The 17,525-nt window shown below is 39.4% G+C and overlaps 1 long non-coding RNA gene across 1 annotated transcript in view; it reads right to left on the bottom strand.

Moving 5' to 3' along the window:
• LOC136386046 (uncharacterized) overlaps window positions 1-17,317 on the bottom strand; it is a 394,494-nt gene extending 377,177 nt beyond the window's left edge. The window contains exon 1 of the long non-coding RNA XR_010747880.1: window positions 17,247-17,317. This is a non-coding gene — a long non-coding RNA (uncharacterized lncRNA). The remainder of the gene's footprint in view (window positions 1-17,246) is intronic.
• Between the last annotated feature and the right edge of the window lie 208 nt (window positions 17,318-17,525).

Genomic DNA, 17,525 nt, shown 5'->3' with positions numbered 1-17,525 from the left:
GTACCCATCTGACACCATACAAAGTTATTACAATGTTATTGACTTATTTATTTCCTATGCTATACTTTACATCCCCGTGACTATTCTGTAACTAACAGTTGGTACTTTTTAATCCCTTCACCTTTCTCACTCACCCTCCCCAGCCCCCTCTTATCTGGCAAGCACCAGTTCTCTCTCTGTGTCTATGAGTCTGATACTGAGAATCTTAATACACAACAAAGTAAATTTAAAAACTTTATCCAGGTCTTTACTTTTAACCAGTTAGTTTTTTTCATTAAAATGACATTTAATTTCACTCTCCGGAAACTGTCTCTGACCTTTAAACTATCCTTGCTGTGGGCTAAGAACATTTCTCATACTGTACCTATGTTATAATATACAGATACAGTGATTGCTATTACCCAGTCACTTTAGGACTAAAATAATTTCTGAAAGAAATTGGAGACACCTTTTAAAGAGCAAATACTGTAACACTTCTATTGTTGAGGTGGTGAAATTTTAAGAACTTGACTCACTGGAGTTATTAAGGATTTTGAAATGTTGCCGCAATCTTTGATAATGTAGGTTTTATATCTTCCCAATTAAGAGGCTTTATGATATATCAGCTCTATTCTCTTATCTGGCTCCCCCACCCCCTTTTCCACCTATTAAAAGACAAGGCTATGAAAAATTTCATCCTATTGTGCTATATCTGGTTTCAGTGCACATGGAGATCTAGATTCTCTGAATTTCCAGGTTATGCCTATTCTGAATACAGTATTCAAATCTTTTCCCCTTTCATCTTGCCCCACCCCACAAACTCTGCTCTCCACTCCACCCTTAATTCAGTATCTGAAACTTAAGTTATTTTAGGCAGTATTTTGCACCAACAAGAACTTTGTAATATTAATTTCTTAATTATTATACACAGATGACATATGACTTCTACTTTCAGGAAGCTTATGTTCCCTGATAGATAACGTCATGGATAAACAAACCTATTGAAAATGAATCCTTGGAATTTTCTAATGTGAATCCCCTCCCCCCAGTAGTAACAGTGATGTGCCTTTATGCAGTTATAATGTAGTCATTATGTGGGCTCTGGAGTCTCTGGAGTTGGACAAGTCTGTCTTTAAATCCTGATCAGCCATTTCCTAATTATGTGACTGTGGGAAAGTTATCTAATTTCTTTGAGCCTCAGTTTCTTCTTTTGTAAACAATAATGATAGTGCTTATCTCATGAGTCATTGTGTGGATTATATTAGATAATAAATGTAATGTAGCTCAATGCCTGGCACAAAGTAAACACTGCACAAATGTAAGGTACTATTATAGCAGATAGTGCTTATGAAATTCCTGATCATACTAGTTCTTGACCAGAGGACTGAGAAATAGAAGAAATTTGCCATGTTAAGTAGCTAAAAACATTCTTTCCCTCTCTCTCTCCCTTTTTGAGTTCAGGGAGTTCAGAGAACAATTGCATATTGCCTCAAAACAGTCATCATTCTATACTTTTAGAATAGGGAGGGAGTAGCAGGGATCATCTCTGGAAACTGCCTGCTCAGTGTTGTGTCAAAGACATTGATTGATTCCCCTTTCCCAGGGGCTGAAGTGGGCCCATCTGGGTGCCAGGACCTGAGCCTCAGGGCTTGATTTTGAACTTACAAGGTTTTATTTCCAAAGTGACAAGATAGGAGTCATATACTTATTGAGTGCCAAAATTAAAATCAAAGAAGCCAAAGCTCAATTATTTTTAGTACAATGAATGAGAGTAGAACCAGAAACAGGAGATGAAAGAAAAGGTTCAGAAACAAGTAAATTTAGTTTGGATTAGGAGAGCAGGAACAAGAATATAAGGGAGGAAAGGAAGCAGAGTTGAACACTAAAATAAAACCAGAGTACCCATGGCTATTTTATGAGCTCATGGCCACGTAGTACATGAATTAGTGACCTGTTTTAAATGTACATGGTTGGTTGCACAACACTTACTGAAATTTGCCACAACTCGGCCCCTGCAAAAACACCTGGTTTTCTCCATAGTCCAAAGATTTCATTTGCAGAAGGGTAAAAGGAGATAATTGATGGGTAAGTGTGTCTTTTGTCAATGACATCAAAATTCTCATAAGTTAGCGATGTCTTTCAACTTCCTAATTTCTCTTAGTGTCCTGTATTGGGCCTACAATTTGTGAATTATATGTATCCTTTCTTTAGAAGGGAACAAATTCTTCAAACATTAATTAAGGTGCAAAATAGTTCTTCCTTTCACTTCTTTTCACCTTTTTTTGAATGGGATTAACTATTTTCCTTCTTGTTTGATGAGGGAAAACATTTCTCGTATTATTATTATCAGGAAGAAATTACCCCATTTTTATTTCCTCTATCTCTGCATTTCATGATTTTCTAGGGTCTCATCGGGCCTCCTTTTAGTCTTTATCTTTCCAGTTTGAAAAATCCTCTTTATTTGGTGCATTTTACTTGGCAGCTACCATTCTATTGATTGATCCACAGTCAACCTAGTAAAGCATTTTGAACTTCTATTATGTGCCAAACGTGGCATTAGACACTGTGGGGGAAATAATAGAAGGAAAAACAGCACCTCAATGTACAAAAACTTAAGATTTTTTTGGAGATTATTTGGTGATGGAAAAAATTTAGATAAATGGTATAAATCTTTTTTTATAAATAAATTTTTATTTTAATGGGGTGACATCAATAAATAAGGGTACATATAGTACATATATTCAAAGAAAACATGTCCAGGTCATCTTGTCATTCAATTCTATTGCATACATTTAACCCAAAGTCAGATTGTCCTCCGTCACCCTCCATCTGGCCCTCTTTGTGCCCCTCCCCCACCCCCTCCCCCTCTCCCTCCTTCTCTCCCCTTGCCCCCCGTAACCGCCACACTCTTGTCCATGTCTTTTAGTCTCGTTTTTATGTCCCACCAATGTATGGAATCCTGCAGTTCTTGTTTTTTTCTGATTTACTTATTTCACTCCGTATAATGTTATCAAGCTCCCACCATTTTGTTGTAAGTGATCCGATGTCATCATTTCTTATGGCTGAATAGTATACCATGGTGTATATGTGCCACATCTTCTTTATCCAGTCTTCTATTTTTTTTTACAGTGATTAAAGCCTTTAAGCAAACTCTTGGCCAATACAGCAAGCATCCATAAAAGGGTAGTGTCCTTAACATGTTCACCAAGTCCAAGTTGGCCCCAACACCATGCCAAATCCCTGAAAAATACAACCCAACCCTAGTTCAGTCTGTTAGGAGCTGTCACAAGGAGCAGGAGTCCAGGAAAAGTTCACATCCAGGAAAAGTCCCCATGGCACTGGAATTGTCACAATTCTATATTTTGCAGCTCACGTCCAAGTCCCAATGACCGCTGCTTCTAGCTGGTAATGATTCAGGTAGACTGGAAAAGCCATCTGCAGCATGTGTGGAGATGGAACTTCTGTTCTCCTCTGCCTGGAGAGATGAGAAAGGTTGCTTTTCCCTGGATCTCTACAACTGTGGCTTGGTAAAGAGAACCTTGGGATACACTAAGCTGGGTGGCAAAGGTAGATTCATAATAGAAGTTGGCAAAAGGGGGAAAGAGAGCTCTAAATTAGAAGTAGGTCCCAGCCTGAAATATGAGTGGGGCATTGAGGTAGGAGGAATAAAGGAAACACTATATATTAAAAAAAGCAGCAGAAAATAGGACTATCAACACCCACAACAGATCTTCGAGGGAAGAATAAAAAACCTGACTATTCAGGCAAGACATAGTTAAGTGGCCCTGTGCAAATGAGATCAGTTTACCTGCTTCTTGGAAGAAATACCCTAGGCTCGTCCACAGTGTCGTAGATGGGACCGATGGCCCTGGGCACCTTCAGCCTTCAGTGGCAAACCCCAGCATTCTGGGCAAGGTTAGGTCATAGGTGGCTGGAGCAGGGTTGGAAGAGACTGAATCCTCCCTTAGAGGAGCGAGGGAGAAGCCTACCTTTCAGTGTAGTGGTATAAATCTTATATAATTAAGAACAGACACTGTGAGCGTTTTAGGTCAGAGATCTCATACATTAGTGTTTTAGAATCACTGTGGGAGGGGAGGAGAGAGACAGAGAGGAAGGAGAAGGTAAAGGGTGAGATCCCTGTTAAACACACAATTTTCTAAACTCCAGAGAGCCTAATTCTGCAAGGTTTGAGTGGTGCCACTAATCTTTATTTTATCAAGATATTTAGGTTATTCTGCTGGGTGTCTTCAAACCTTAATTTGAGAAGAAGCGGGCTAAAAATATATGTGAAAATGAAAACACATATAAGGGCTGGGGGTGACCAGAGGAGGTTTTATTGGAGCCTGGAAGGGTGATCTGAATTTGCAGAAGAGGTAGTGAAGGAGATTAACAAAAAAAGTACCATTGAGGCCCTGGCTGGTTGGCTCAGTGGTAGAGTGTTGGCCTGGCATGTGGAAGTCCCAGGTTTGACCCCTGGCTCGGGCACACAGGAGAAGCACCCATCAGCTTCTGCACCCTTTACCTTCTCCTTCCTCTCTGTCTCTCTCCTCCCCTCCCACAGCCAAGGCTCCATTTGAGCAAACTTGGCCCGGGTACTGAGGATGGCTCCATGGCCTCTGCCTCAGGTGCTAGAATGGCTCTGGTTGCAATGGAACAGCAATGCCCCAGATGAGCAGAGTATCACCCCTTAGTGGGCATGCTGGGTGGATCCCAGTCAGGCACATGCAGGAGTCTGTCTCTCTGCCTCCTTGTTTCTCACTTCAGAAAAATAAAAATTAAAATTAAAATAAAAAATAAGTGCCATAGATGTGGTAGACAATGGCTTATATTGCAGAGTGGTTGGTTAGCCACCAAATCTTTTCTTCTTTTATTTCTCCTAGGCATAGACTACATTTTCTAGCCTCCACATAATGAAGTGTGGACATTTAATGAATTCTGGCCAATGAAATGTGGGCAGAAGTTGTGCATCAGATTTAGTCCTGGCCCATAGAATCCTCCCATACTATTTCTCTGTTTCTTATCCCCCACCTACTCGCTAGATGTTGATGCTCTAAGCAACCTTGGAATCAGGGTGATAAAAGGGGCGGTGACAGTCCTCCACCAGTGTGGGTTCCAAAATAACTGTGACTATTCTTCACCCATAAGGAACATAGATTTTGGAATTTACTTGTAAAACCTTTATAGTTTTACATTACTGAGATTTCAGCATTTATTTGTTAGAGCTTCTAATATAATATTAACATTGAGGGAAACAGACTGACCAAGGCAGATAATTTCTGGGATTAAACATCATTGTCCTCCTTAGGATTTTTTCAGGCTCACCATTATTCATAATTAACATATGAAAACTAGATATATATGCAGTCTTCTAAGTAAATTGTCTCATGAATCATATCAACATTTTCAGGATGTTTTTTGTATGTTAGTTCTATGTTATCTTTTATGATAAGGATTCTTAGCTGGACATCCTTAAATCTATTTTCCAAGAAGGAAAGGATCTAAAAAAAAACATTTCACCGTGATAGGGGATTTCAATTTCTTTGGACCCTTTAAGCCTTCTTGGATCATGCAAAGGTAGCTGAAAGCACAGTAGCATGCATTGGGAAGGACTTAATTCATCTTCTGCCCACATCCTGCCTTTCCCCTACCCCACACCTGACTAGGGTTCCTGGGAAGTAGGTTGGCTGGCTGCAATTAAATTTAAGCACCTTCCTCAAGAAGTTGGTAAAAAAACAGTTTTGGCATAATGGTGTTTCTGCTCCTACTCCATAGAAAGGAGCTGGAAAGACTTAGAAATTTGTGAAGGTCTTATCATTTGAATTTTTATAATTAGTTGGTTACTGAATTGCTCCTAGTAAAAGGTATTATATATATATATTTGAATTGTTCCTAGTAAAGTGTCATATATATATATATTTTTTCACACCTTTATGTTTACTAGTCAGTTTTTTTTTCCAGTAGAAAACATTGACCTTTCAGTGGGACATATATTATCTAGCCCTGTGAGATTTAGAGTTCACCTTGCTAGCACCTTCTCACACTGCCCTCCAATTCTCAGGGATTGTTGCAACAGAATGCTAGTGACTGTACTAGGCAGCGGTCTTGTGATCTGGGCTAATTCTGCTATTGGATGCTGTGGAAGTTATGATATACAGGCCACTGCCCTACCCTAAGGTTTTCCCCTGATCAAAAGAATCACTCCCTAGCCTGACAAAATGTCTAGTATTCTCATTAATGAAGAAACTACTTAGGGGCTATGACATTATGTCCAGAAAGTTTCCAGTTAAAATGCAATAAATTACAAGAGCTAGAGTAACTGATTAACCATTAACAAAAGTGAGCTTGTTAGCATTCTATAAAAAATAGGACATCAACAGAATGGTATTCAGGGTGGAAAAAGCTGGGAAAACAGAGCATTGTCTGCTTCAGTGGAGTGTCCTGTTAGGAGAGGAAGTATTCTGCAGCATCACTGGGGCCAAATGAGACCTCTAGCAACTTGGGGTAAGTGCACCTTGGACCCTACCTCAAGGAGCTCAGAAAGGGTATATTCTCCAAAGAAGCAGAAATAGTAGACAGTCCTGGGAATTATAGTAAGAAATGAAATTTGGAATAGGACAACATAGAGAATGGAGAAAGAATTAAAACTTTCAAGTAGAAAATAGAGCAAGGATTTGAAAACTGAGATGTCAACAGATCAAGTGACATTCCTAGAGAGAATCACTAGAGAGATTAACAGAATAATAGATAAGGCACGTACATCCCTGAGAAAATAATGGCATATTTGATGCTTCTCCCTATCAAACCAAGAAGTTCAAACCGTTACTGCCTCAGCAACCCAGGTCTCCTTTGACCTATATGTGATGCAAATATTTAATGTTTCTCATTGATTTTTGATATCTGTCTTGAACCTGCTGAAATCATCCAGCAACCAGCTGGATTGTCACTAAAGAACATACCCTCACAGTGCAGGACATGCAGGTGCCTAGATAAGCAATTCAGATACATACAGTGCATCCTTTCAGTGAATATCTAAGACTACAGGCACTATCACATGTAGTCAAAGATAAAGTACATTTCTGGCTAATGTCTGTCAATCACCATGAAATTTCTGCTGATATTTCTCTTCTCTGTAGAATTTCTTCTGTTAAGTGATAGTTACCATTGTAAGGGAGTATTTGCAACTCACAATAAGGTTCACTGAAACTAGCCAATAAATTGGGATTGGGTTGACTTTTTAGTTCTCAACGCTGATTATTAGTATTATTGCTGCTGTTATCTATCTATCCATCTATCTATCTATCTATCTATCTATCTATCTACTTTTTATTTAGAAAAGATAGAATATTATTACAAGAAGAGGATGTCAATAAAATTCTGCTTTTTGATGGATAGTAGCCATGGCCTGTAGGATAATATAATTCTTAGTAGGTTAGAAATAATCTGGGAGGTACCCAAAATGTTCATCTGCTTTCTAGAGACTGAAGCCAGTTTGAGTCCCCAGGAACCCTAAAGATCTGTCTTTTGTCTTCACCTCAAGATCTACTTTTTTCTTTTATTTTAGTCTTTGAGTACTTTATTGACTCTGTGTTTGGCTTCACTCAAGCAGTGAATTCTTGTACCTGGATTAACACAAGAAATATACCTGTAGTTTATCCTCCATAGTTTTTGCCAGGTTAAAAAAAATCATTCTTGCCTGTCAGGGGAATATAAGCAATGTGCTCCCGTGTGAATTCTTATTACTAGCCTGTCAGAGAAAGGTTACAGAAATTTTCCTTTGGGGAGAATGCCATGAAGATTTTTTTCCTTCCTGTCTAGTAATTTTTTTGCAGATGTACCCCTGTGGGTACTGCAGCTGTAGTTCCCTTTGGAAGCTCACCTGGCATAAATGCACCATGGAGACAGATTTCTATTGCAGTAAAATATTGCAAATATGTTAGTTCTGAAATGAATATAGAATGCTTTTCTACTGTGTAAGAGTACTTGAGGTAGTGTGAAGTGCTGGAATTTAATTTGAAGAGTCTTGATATTTCAGTTCATCACAGGCTACCTTCATCACACTAGGGTTGGGGGATTAGATCAACATTCTTATTTGGACTGTATGCCTCTAGTAGAAAGCTTTGACTAGTGTTATGATTTTGGAAATAAGATTTGACCTGTGTATGTCTAAAACAAGGTAGTATTACCTCGCTTGTGAGTACCCAGAGTTTAAAATCTCAGACAGATAGAACATCCAACCAAATATACTGGTGCCCAGGGCATTTGGGGAGAATTTCCAACTGGTAGCCAGGTTGGCACCTGACCACCATTGCCTATAAGAACTGTGCTGTGAACTGCTGCCCTAGTGACTCTCAGCTCAGAGGGCTTCTCCAATTAAGCATTCACTAGAGAATTATTGCTAGGTCACCAGCATTGGCTCCTTATTGTGTTTTGCTATGTTGTGTACAGCTAATGTCATTGTAAGCTGCCAGCTCTTTTATATAGATCTATTAAAATGAACAGAACAACCAATGTAGTGTTCTCCAACGAACAAAGACCCACAGCTGTAGTTATACCCTGGTGGGCTAAGCTGACCTGAATCAAAGACGAGAAATGATCAATTTAATGTAGAATCTGCCTTGGTAGAATCGAATCATTGGGTCCCTACAATAATAATAATAGCTAGCATTTGTTGAGGTCTTACTATATGCCAAGCATTGGTATAAGCAATTAGGTATTACTCATGTAACACTCACAGCAATGCAGTGAAGTTGTATTGTTATTTTCCTCAATATAGACAAAAGATGTGCAGAGAAACGAAGTAATTTTATCAAAGTCACACGGCTAGTTAAGAGACAATGCTATGATTTATAATTTCAACATCTTGGGAGTCTAGATCTGGCATCAACGTTCTTAAACACCACGTATACTTCTTCCTTGTTGCTGTCAGACAGGAAAGTAACAATAGTTTTATACACTAAAATTTTAGACTCATAGTTTATCTTGCCTATATGAAAACATGCTTGGGCTTATAAATTCTTTTTTTTTTTTTTTGTATTTTTCTAAAGCTGGAAATGGGGAGAGACAGTCAGACAGACTCCCGCATGCGCCCAACCAGGATCCACCCAGCACGCCCACCAGGGGCGACGCTCTGCCCACCAGGGGGCAATGCTCTGCCCCTCCGGGGCGTCGCTCTGCACGACCAGAGCCACTCTAGCGCCTGGGGCAGAGGCCAAGGAGCCATCCCCAGCGCCCGGGCCATCTTTGCTCCAATGGAGCCTTGGCTGCGGAAGGGGAAGAGAGAGACAGAGAGGAAGGAGGGGGGTGGAGAAGCAAATGGGCGCTTCTCCTATGTGCCCTGGCCGGGAATCGAACCCGGGTCCCCCGCACGCCAGGCTGACGCTCTACTGCTGAGCCAACCGGCCAGGGCTTATAAATTCTTTAACCAATTTAGAAGCAGTAAAATTTAGGTTCTACCACTTCCTTGCTAATTGACCTTTATAGGTCACTTGAGTCCTCAAGCCCCCATTTCTACATCTAAAATTGTGAATAACAATATTTGCCACATCCATTCACCTAAGTCACTGTGAGATGTGCAGTAAATATTCTGTGAAAACAGTCCATCATCTCAAACCTGTTTCTGTTGAATTTCTCTGTCTTAAGGTTGGCGAGTCTCAAATATTAGGCAGTATTGGAGGTAAGACAGCATAGGTTCCAAGTTCAAAGAAAGTGAAGATTAGTACAAGTTCAGGCTAGGTAAAAGGAAGGAGGAAGGAAGCTGACCTCCACACACACCAGGGGGAGTTAAACAATAAAGCAGATTGGTCAATCAGGGTCAGAGGTACAAAGAGGAAAGGCAGGTTTGAGAGTGAGCAGGCTTTTGTTATTGTTTTTGTTCTTAGTGGTTTGCCTTTTACCAACAGAATAGCATGATTCAAAAGAAGAATGAATAGAGGTGGAAATTAGAGTGTGTCAAGCAGGAGGTTCTGAAAGTGTGTAATATTCATTGCAGAGAGCTACACAGAGGAGCTCCCTTTTTTTTTCTAAGACAAAATACTCAGATGAAATTACTCTTTCATGGCAGAATAATCCTACTGAGAAAATAGTCATAGCATTTGGCCATAATTGGAAAATAATAGTCACCCAGGACCTCAAATGAGCATCAGGGAATTAGAAGAATGAAAAATATTTTGTTCTACAAAAAATCCAGCATTCTTAAAACATGAAAGGCTCAATATTTATTACAAAAAAAACAAGGCTCTTTGACTCAGTGGTACATTTGGTGTCTACCATGCTCATCATAATTGTATTACAATAACAAAGCAACAATAGTGTTTATCATTCATTTTGTGCCTATAATATAAGGGAATGTTGTCATATCATAAATACATTTAAAAAATATATATATATATTATTTCTCACTCTCACAATTTTATGAGGTAAGAACTATTATTATGCCCATTTTCTAATAATTTTATTTTTTTAATGGGTATGCCCATTTTCTAGATGAGAAAACTGCCTTCAGAGTTTAGTGACTTGATACTTGATCATGGAGCTAGTCACAAAACATTTTTTTTCTGAGGTGAAAGGAGGGGAGATACTGAGGCAGATTTCTTCATGTGCCCTGACTGGGATTTATCCCACAATCTCATCTGGAGCCGACACTCGAGTACCGAGCTATTTTTAGTGTCTGTGGCTAATGTGCTCCAACACAGCTACCTTCAGAGCCCAGGGCCATGCTCAAATCAATTGATCCACTGGCTGCAGGAAGGGAAGAGGGAGAAAAGGGGAGGGGGAGGAGCAGATGGCCACTTCTTCTGTGTGCCCTGACTGGGAATCAAACCGAGGACTCCATATACCGGGCCAACAGTCTATCCAGTGAGTCACCAGCAGGGCCAGTCACAAACCTTTTCAAAGGCTTTCATGTCTTTCTCTTTACAGCCATTGCCACTAAGTATCTGAAATTATTTTTGTTTATGTGTTTGTTTCCTGATTTATTGTCTTTCTCCCACACTAGAATGAAAATGCTGTGAGGGCAGATATTTTGTTAAATTCATCAACGTACACTTCACATCTAGACCAGTCTGAGGCATACACTAGGTGCCTAGTGACATAGTGGCAGAAGTGGAACTGAAGTCCATATCTAAGCATTTCAAAAGCCTTGGATCTTTTGACTACTCCTTATTGATGCTTTCTCTCCATACTTACTTTTTTTAATTTAACAAGACTAAAAATAGAATGTTATAGCTCTCTGTTTTTACATGTGCTTACTCTCAACTCAGCAGTGACAGGAATAGCAAATATATAATTGGCTGAGGTTTTCCCCCCACTTAATTTAATGCAGAAAAAACCCAAACAAAACAAAACCCAAAACAAAACCTTGTTTCCCATAAAACTTTCCCTGAGAAAGACATTGGGATATAATAAATAAAAAGGTAAAAAAAAAAAAATGACTCACGGGAAATTTGAACTCTTTGGGGGATTTTATCTGTTATTTTATTTGTGTGGGGTGGGGAAATGATTTATTTCTTATTTTTTATTCTTAGCAGTGGCAGTACTTTTCTTAGGCTAGAGACAGCTGAACGGGAAATATAGCAGGCCAAGCCAAGATGCTGATAAAGAAATTTTGAAAAGCCAAAGTCCATAAGTTGCTTATTTCCTGGAGTGTGGTTAACTTCTAATTGAAAATATATTGAAAAACACCATCTGTCAGTGCAGGAGAATTTTTAATAATTGGATGCATCAACTCCAGTAACTATTTTGAGGAGTCTAATATGATGTACACAATTCTAACTTAGTCATATGCAGCATGAATGTAATACACTGGACATATTCAGTCTGTTTTTTTTTAAATCTTTTCTCTACCTCACCTTTTATATAATTGCATAGCTGACTTAACTCATGGTTGTGACTAAGCTAGAGCATTCTTCCCCAGTGAGGGTTACCACTTTTTATGGATAGTGTTCAGATATAACAAAGCAGACTGGGACTGGGATTGATTACTATTGGAACTGTACACTTCGGCATTCTGCAATTCAACCTTCATATGATAGGATCTATGAGAGATGGCCAATGGTTGCTTATTTACTTGTCTGTCTCTTCACTGATTTGAAAGCACTGTGAGAAAATGATTCTTTTCTTTAATTCCTTTTTTTCTTGAGTACAGGACTGGAGATGTAGTAGGTGCTCAATAAAACTTTGTTCCTTGTGGGTTTAGTTGTATTGTTCTGAAGCTTGCACACTAATGGGAACCTTGTAAGACTTTACACATTCTGGTTACATGTTTCTGACTCAGTGCTGTGTGTAGGACATGGCTAAAGAAAATGCCTGAATGTACAATCCCGAGAATTAATCTGCAAGTGTCAAGTTTTATTTGGCTAATTTTGTACTCATTTGCTGATATCTGAGAGATCCTTGAAGGACACATTAATATATTCACATTTCATCATTAACACTGACTGAGATTAGCTCTATGCTGAACTAGTGATGCAATATGGAGATACAATTCCTGCCTTTTAGGAGCTGGAATGGAGGACATGGCCATCCAATCTTGAGGTACAGCATAATTTACCACAGATTCTAAGTGCTCCTTGAACAAGGATGAACATGAAAAACTTAAGTGACAGTAAAAACTTTAGCCAAGGTGTTCTGCTAAAGGCTATAAGCAATATGTTTATTTGAAACACCCCAGATAATGGGACATTTTCAGGTTTATTGTAATGTTTGTTGTAGAAACATAGCCATGCTGTGCTGGGTGCTTGAATGTTCACCTCTCTTAAATATCTTCAATGCATAAATTAGCCCCAAAGAAACTAAAAACCTAATGCTTTTTAAAAAAGGAATTCTTTGCTGATTCAGTTATTTTTTAATGTGCTAATAATAGGTAAAAGAACATACCATGAATAGCTTCATAAAATGATTGTGATTTTAGTTTTCATAGTTAATTTAAGCCTAAGCTGGCTGAAAAGAATTGAAAAGCTCCAAGATCAAAACCATAGTCTGATGAAAAGCAATTGTTCGATTATTTGTACAAACTACTTACAGAAGATTCATGGTTCTGAAAGCAAATGGAACTGTATTTTCAAGATAACAGTCATTCCCATTTTGTTTTCTTTAAAGTATTCCTACATGTAGTATAGAAATTTGCAAATAGAAGATAGAAAGTAAGGGCAATGCCATTTAGTGATTAAAAATATAAACTGGGACAAATGGCATCAAAATGATTTTTAAACTAGATAAGCTTCATCAACTTTAAGTGAATCATCTTCTTTGAAGGGAGAACAAACCCTAGCAATTTTTTATTGCTATTTGCAAATAACATTAGGGTATGATAAATGCCAAATGCATTTGCTATTGTAAGGAATTTAATTTATGCCCCCTGCCCCTTTCCCACTATTCTTACCCCAGGGTCTTATTCTAGATGCATTGATTTCTCTACCAGTGATTTCTTCTGAATAGTTACTTAACTTACCCTTCAATCCGACAAGATTAACTATATCTCCAGCTGCTATAGCCAATATCGGCAGTTTATGGTTCATTTCATAAAGTCTTGTAAATCAGCCCTTACTTCCTTTTAATTATGTCTCCCCGTAGAATGCATGTGCTAGCACTGCTTCCGATTTATCTCTGAGGCCAAAAAGTCAGACAACTTTATCATGGGATAATTGTTTTAAATACTATTAGGGTGTTTTCTGTATTAAAGTGGTTGAGGTTAGAAATAACAAGTCGGACAATCAATTTTATTTTTCATTCAAGGTATGGCACAAGACTCAATTTTTTTTTAATTTTTTTTTTAATGGGGTGACATCAATAAATCAGGATACATATATTCAAAGATAACAAGTCCAGGTTATCTTGACAAGACTCAATTTTTAAGAAGACTTTTCTTACCAACTACTTCTTCAGACACAACCACAACTCTTTCCCCAAGCATATCCCCTCATACCCCAAAATATTATTCTACTTTTATTTGTATTTCTTGGCATTGAAGTATAGTTTTAACTTGAACAATATGTTTTATATACATGGATTCTGCTTTATAACACAATGGTTTAATAGCTTGAGATCTAGAATCAGACTGTCAGGATTTGGTGTTCTCTGCTATGTAATAACAGTGTGATTTGGAGCAATTTACTTAACATATTCATGTCTCAGTTTTCTTATCTGCAAAATGAGAATGATAATGATAGCACCTCTTTCATAATATAGTAAGAATTAAAATGTGTGCAGCATGTAGTGTGTACTCGACCAATAGGGTTATATAAGTGTTAGCTATCTTGTTATGTTTTGGATGTTTCTATTTTTGAATTACTATTTTTATCTTTTTTTTTTTTTCTGTATTTTTCTGAAGCTGGAAACGGGGAGAGACAGTGACAACATTTTTTTTTTTTATTTATTCATTTTTAGAGAGGAGAGAGACAGAGGAGAGAGAGACAGAGAGAGAGAAGGGGGGAGGAGCTGGAAGCATCAACTCCCATATGTGCCTTGACCAGGCAAGCCCAGGGTTTCGAACCGGCGACCTCAGCATTTCCAGGTCGACGCTTTATCCACTGCGCCACCACAGGTCAGGCGGGGAGAGACAGTGAGACAGACTCCCGCATGCGCCCGACCGGGATCCACCCTGCACTCCCACCAGGGGCCACGCTCTGCCCACCAAGGGGCAATGCTCTGCCCCTCTGGGGCGTCACTCTGCCACGACCAGAGTCACTCTAGCACCTGGGGCAGAGGCCAAGGAGCCATCCCCAGCGGCCGGGCCATCCTCGCTCCAATGGAGCCTCAGCTGCGGGAGGGAAAGAGAGAGACAGAGAGGAAGGAGGGGGGGTGGAGAAGCAAATGGGTGCTTCTCCTATGTGCCCTGGCCGGGAATCGAACCCGGGTCCCCCGCACGCCAGGCCGACGCTCTACCGCTGAGCCAACCGGCCAGGGCTTTTTATCTTTTTTAATGTATTGTGTTGACATGGTTTCAAGTGTTCTACTCAATATCAAACCCTCTACACCCCACACCATGCCCCCCATGCCTCATGCAAATTCTCTTTCAACCCCCATTTCTTCCCTGTGCCTCCCTCCCCTGGTGTCCACACCCACTTTCCCTCTGGCTATGTATACGCTGCTGTCTGCATCTGTATGTTATGTATATACAATTTTGGCTAGCCCCTTCACTTTTTTTTGATCCTGTCCCTCTTCCCCCTTCCTTCTTATAGCTGTACATCTTTTCCCTATGACCCTGACTGTTTCTATTTTGTTCCTCAGTCCACTGAATTATTTTTAAGGCTTTTGGAGGGCAAGAAGAATGGTTTAAATGTTTATATTTTCTTTGTGATGTGTTAATTTTACTGGATCAGAGGATATCCAGATATTTGGTTAAACATTGTTTCTCCCTCTGTCTGTGAGAGTGTTTCCAGATGAGATTAGCATTTAAGTTGGTGAGCTCAGCCATCCCCATTGTGGGTAGGTATCATCCCATCCACTGAGAGTCTGCATACAAAAAAAAAAAGACAGAGGAAGGAAGAATTTACCCTTTTTCCCGTCTCATTGCTTGAGCTTGGACATTTCCTCCTATCTTTTCCTGCCCTTAAACTACAACTTAAACTTTGGGCTTCCCTGGTTCTGAGGCCTTCAGACTTGGATTGAACCATTCCACTAAATTTTCTGGGTCTCCATGTAGCAAACAGTAGATCATGAGACTTCCCAGCCTCCATAATTATGTGATCCAATTCTTCACAATAAAACTCTTGTTATATTACACTGGTTCTGTTTCTCTAAGAACTCTGACTAATATACTCCCTCTGTGTCATGCATACAAGAAGTCTATAATGTTTCCTGAAATAATGAACAAATGAATAGATCATTGTAATGATTCCAGATGTATGTGTAGTATTACCCCAATATAGCTGATATGTTCAGAAAATATTTATAATCAAGAAAATATTTAAGCAAGTATCTATATCATAAGAGTCAGTGGATGATTAGGAATTGGCCAGACTCCACCTGGATTCAGATCTGGGTATGAAGAGTGTTTTGAGAAGACTTCATTAAAGAAGGCTAATTTAAAAATTCAGAGAAACCTGAAATTTGTGTTCTGAGAAGCAATGATGGCAGCTGGAGGGAAAAGTACGTGAGGGAGATAGATATATTAGTTGTCCTCTGATGCAAAGGAAGGCTTAGCCTTAATTTATCTGTATTGCCTGAATGTACAGAGCTAATACCAATAAGTGGAAATTACAGGATGGAATAATTGAGCTCAATATGAAGAAACACTTTCAACAACTTGTGCTGCCCAACATTGGAATGAGTGGCCCTTGTCAAGTAGTTTGGCTCGGTTCGCAGGTAGCCACTTCTCCTTTATGCTAGATAGATACAGATGTCACTTCTTTGTCAAAAGGGTTTCTGCAGTTAGCTAGCTGACTACTTGATTAAAAAGAGGGAAGTTTACTTCCTGACCTCACAAGGACCTGTGTATGTTATGCATTATCCAATGAAACTTTGGTGTTGTCTTGGGGGACAGCTGTGATTGGTTCCGGCCACCCGGAGTAGGGAACTTTGAGTTGTGTTGATGGCCAATACACAGGCTAGATCAGCTGCAGAGCCACACTGGAAAAGTTAAAGACACTGCTCATTCTGCATTTCACTTTACATTGACAGAATATAGAGGGAGGGCAAAGGTTGTCAGTGCCATTATAACATACTGTGAGAGCACAGAGGAAGGAGAATGTGATGCTCACACTATTCTGGGCCTGGATCATTCAATATTTTGTAAATCTGAAATATCATCTAGGACAGGGGTTGAGAACCTATGGCTCGCGAGCCAGATGTGGCTCTTTTGATGGCTGCATCTGGCTTGCAGACAAATCTCTAATAAAAAATAATGTTAAAAATATAAAACATTCTGATGTATTACAATCCATTCATTTCTTACTGCTCATGTTCATGGTTGTGGGTGGCTGGAGCCAATCACAGCTGCCCTCCAGGACAACACCAAAGTTTTATTATATAATGCATAACGTACACAGGTCCTTGTGAGGTCAGGAAGTAAACTTCCCTCCTTTTAATCAAGTAGTCAGCTAGCTAATTGCAGAAACCCTTTTGACAAAGAAGATGGCTAAAAGAAAAAAAGGTGAGGAGTATACTTTTCAGCAGGAATGGACAGAGGAATTCACTTTTGTGGAGAGAGCAGGTTCTGAAGTGTGTCTAATATGCAATGATAAAATTGCATTGCCTGACCTGTGGTGGCGCAGTGGATAAAGCATCGACCTGGAAATGCTGAAGTCGCTGGTTCAAAACCCTGGGCTTGCCTGGTCAAGGCACATATGGGAGTTGATGCTTCCAGCTCCTCCCCCTCTGTCTCTCTCTTCCTCTCTCTCTCCTCTCTAAAAATGAATAAATAAAATAAAAAATTAAAACAAACAAACAAACAAATTGCATTGATGAAATGGTCAAATATAAAGCGGCACTTCAACACACGTCATATTACATTTGCATTGAAATATCCAGTGGGGGACAGCAGGAAGAAAGCATGTCAAGAGCTACTGTGCAGAGTGCAAGCTAGTCAGCAGCAACTCCGTGTTTGGACC

The sequence above is a fragment of the Saccopteryx leptura genome, chromosome X (assembly GCF_036850995.1).
Source record: "Saccopteryx leptura isolate mSacLep1 chromosome X, mSacLep1_pri_phased_curated, whole genome shotgun sequence".
NCBI lineage: Eukaryota > Metazoa > Chordata > Mammalia > Chiroptera > Emballonuridae > Saccopteryx > Saccopteryx leptura.
The sequence above is the reverse complement of the archived record's forward strand: the minus strand, read 5'-3'. Positions and strand labels throughout refer to the sequence as shown.